General features: G+C 44.6%; 1 pseudogene across 1 annotated transcript; it reads right to left on the reverse strand.

Annotated features, from left to right (window-relative positions):
* Positions 1 to 384: 384 nt before the first annotated feature.
* LOC149148717 (AT-hook motif nuclear-localized protein 16 pseudogene) lies at positions 385 to 2,631 on the reverse strand (annotated as a pseudogene). Its single transcript, XR_016262758.1, has 2 exons — positions 1,394 to 2,631; positions 385 to 1,222 (listed from the first exon to the last, which is right to left on the reverse strand). The product of XR_016262758.1 is annotated as an AT-hook motif nuclear-localized protein 16 pseudogene (transcript).
* Positions 2,632 to 2,945: the final 314 nt, after the last annotated feature.

Here is a 2,945-nt window from a genome sequence, read left to right on the forward strand (position 1 = left end):
ATTTTTGTGAGTAATTCAGCTCAACTTACATGCCAATTTACATGACGTCTATGTTTAGAAAACTTTTTTATCTCCCTGATTTGCACATTACACTATCTTCAAAAACAATTTTTATGTCAAAACAAACATTTCAAGAAAACACAGCAAATTAACAAATTGATATGAATGGAAATATGTTGAAACTTGTAATAAAGAAAAAAAACTTCTCAATTTTTATAAAGTTTGAAAGATAAAAAAAGACAACATCGTCTCAATAAATATGGACAAACCGAACTTAAAACTAAACCTATAAACATCTATATGATTTCAATATATTCAAACTACCGTTTAATTCATGAACACTAATAAATATATTAATTTCGTTTTCACGTTTCAAACTCTCTCACATAAATACCTATGATATAATTATAATATAAGATGGTCTTCTACTAACCCAGACAGCCTAAAGATTTTATTAGCCACGGTGGATTTCATTAGTGAATAGGATTTCCAAATCCCTAAAAGTATTCCAGCACCAAAAATCAGCCGTGAAACCATTAAATACCTGGTGACTGAACACTTTGAAGGGTGGGTCCTTCCTCGTTTTCCTTCGAAAAAATGAGTCCATCAAAACCAAATATAGTACATCTAAAATGTTTTGCCACCATGAAGTTGCTCAAAACATATTGACAAACAAAGAACCACTGAAATATATTTCATCCTAATTTGCAGGCATGGATTGTCGTTGGATCGAATTTTCTGCTGTCTTGTCGCATGGTTTCCTTACACGGACATTGAAGTGACGAAATGCATAAGAAGCTTACTGCCGCTCACCTCAATTCGTCCATGAGGTTGCTGAAAACATTTGCAGCGTATGAAATATTGTTTCTGAAAGTTAAGAGGCCTCAAACCGCACCTCGGATAGAAAGATAGTTCTCATGTGTTGATAATCTTTCAATAACCATCAGGTCTCATGCCCTGGAATTTGTTAGAGGAAGCTGCGATAGTATAGTCAAGGTTTTAGCAAGGGCATCAAGACATGCAAAGGGCACCTGAGAGACTCCGAATTCGGTGGCTTAGAACAAAATAAAACACAAATTGAGAAGTAACCTAAACAAGCTCGTTTTGGGCCGAATGGGAGAACTCGTTCAGAGAAGAAAATTGTACAACACAAATAAACTGGCAAAACAAAAGAAGTGGGCTGCATTAAACCTGAAACGCTCCATTGTTTTACTTCTCCTAGCTGAAACGGAACAAAGATTATCAGAACCAAATGTATAACCCAAATAAGGTATAACTTGCCTTGAACAGAATAGAACAATATATACAAGTCTGAGCATAATTTGTAGACATGAAACCCTAACTAATATAATTCGTACACAAAATTATGAATGAGTTTATCTATTAAGTGAACCTGTCAAAAGGACGAGCAGGAGGATATCTTTTATCATTATAGCGGTCAGGGATGCTGTGCCGAGGCGTAGATGTCATTTGGGGGAATGTTGAAAGCGGGCATGCTTGATGGAACAGGTATATGTTGTTGCTGCTGCAGTGCCGCCAGAGTGAATGATTGGGAAAGTCCTCCGGGAGGGTGGAGCTGCATAGGGGTCTGCTCCTCGTCGTCCTCTAGGGGCAATCGATCGTAAGGGGCTACATGGTATGTGGCAGCCATAACCACAATAGGGCCGGAGGCTACCAGGGCGCCCACGACGCTCCCTCCCACCACTTGTCCCTGTCCACTGGCGAGATAAATTCTGAGGCCTGTAGCCCCGGAAAGTTCGGTCGTCGGCAGAAACGCCCCAGAAAGGGATAAGATCTCGAACCGTCCGTGCAAGGTCACGAATGCGCTAGCCGTGGCCGGTTGCCGCAGGGTAACGTTATTCACCGTCCCTGTTCCGCTGAGAATGGAGAGTCCCCGGTGCCGCCTGCGGGCGAACATCGCCAAGCTCTCCGCTACGTTGCAACCGTCACTGATCTGCAGTACGTGAGCTCTCAGAGCATTTCCGCTCTCCTGGTGGACAATCGTCGGGGGCTTGGGCTTGTTCTTGGACCCCGACGGCCTGCCCCGAGACCTCCGGCTCGTTTCTGCCTCCACCATATCGCCCTGGTGAGACTTGCCCTCAGCATCGCTGTTGTGATCGTTGTTGCTGTCCCGCTTTCGTTTCTTCAATTCGCTGCCGCCGCTGATCTCGTCTTCAGAAACAAGAAAGTCCCTCGTTTCGAGCCCATAAACATGGCCACTTCCGCGCACGGGACGAGAAACATGCCCAGGCCCGGGCCCTAAATAGGCCCCTGTTTCGATTCCTGCCATCGCCCGATTTCCCGCCGACCATCGGGTTGCCAGGACTTCGTCCTTGAATTCACTACACTGAATTCTCTGAATCTTTCCCCGATCTTTACATACAATTTCAAACTTTTGGCTGCCCCCAACAAAGCCTCGCCAGTCCTATAGCCGAATCCGATCAGCCAGCCCAATACTATTGGCTAGGGATTCGATTCTTGCATAGCGTAAAGCTGGTGCGGAAGACCTTCCCTGTCGACTCTGATCCTTCTCGGAAGCAGAAAAGAAGAAACAGGACTGAACCGAAGGGACAAAACCAGCGTGTCTACTGAGCTGTGCGTGCACGAGAAAACCACAATGTATAGCGGTTTTTGAAAGGCAGTGTTTATGTATGAGAGTAGCTTTCAAAAGCGGGTTAGGGTTAGGGTTTTCGAGTGGGGCAATGTGCATGTGGGGTCATCGCCCTTCTACTTATTTCCGACACTCCTGACTCCTCTTTCACTCGAAAGGTATTTCTTTAATTTCTATCGTGCCACGGACACCCTTTCAGTTTCCTCTCGATCACAGTTACCATCGACTTTACGCCATTGCAGACCAAAATTGGCAGCGGGCTCGATCATAGGGCATCCATCACATATCGTAGCCGCGGTCTCATGCTTTTGCTCATTAGCTACGTCACCTAATG

This window comes from Pinus tabuliformis, chromosome 9 (genome assembly GCF_031772625.1).
Source record: "Pinus tabuliformis cultivar Carrire ecotype Pingquan chromosome 9, CPIR1, whole genome shotgun sequence".
Classification (NCBI taxonomy): Eukaryota; Viridiplantae; Streptophyta; class Pinopsida; order Pinales; family Pinaceae; genus Pinus; species Pinus tabuliformis.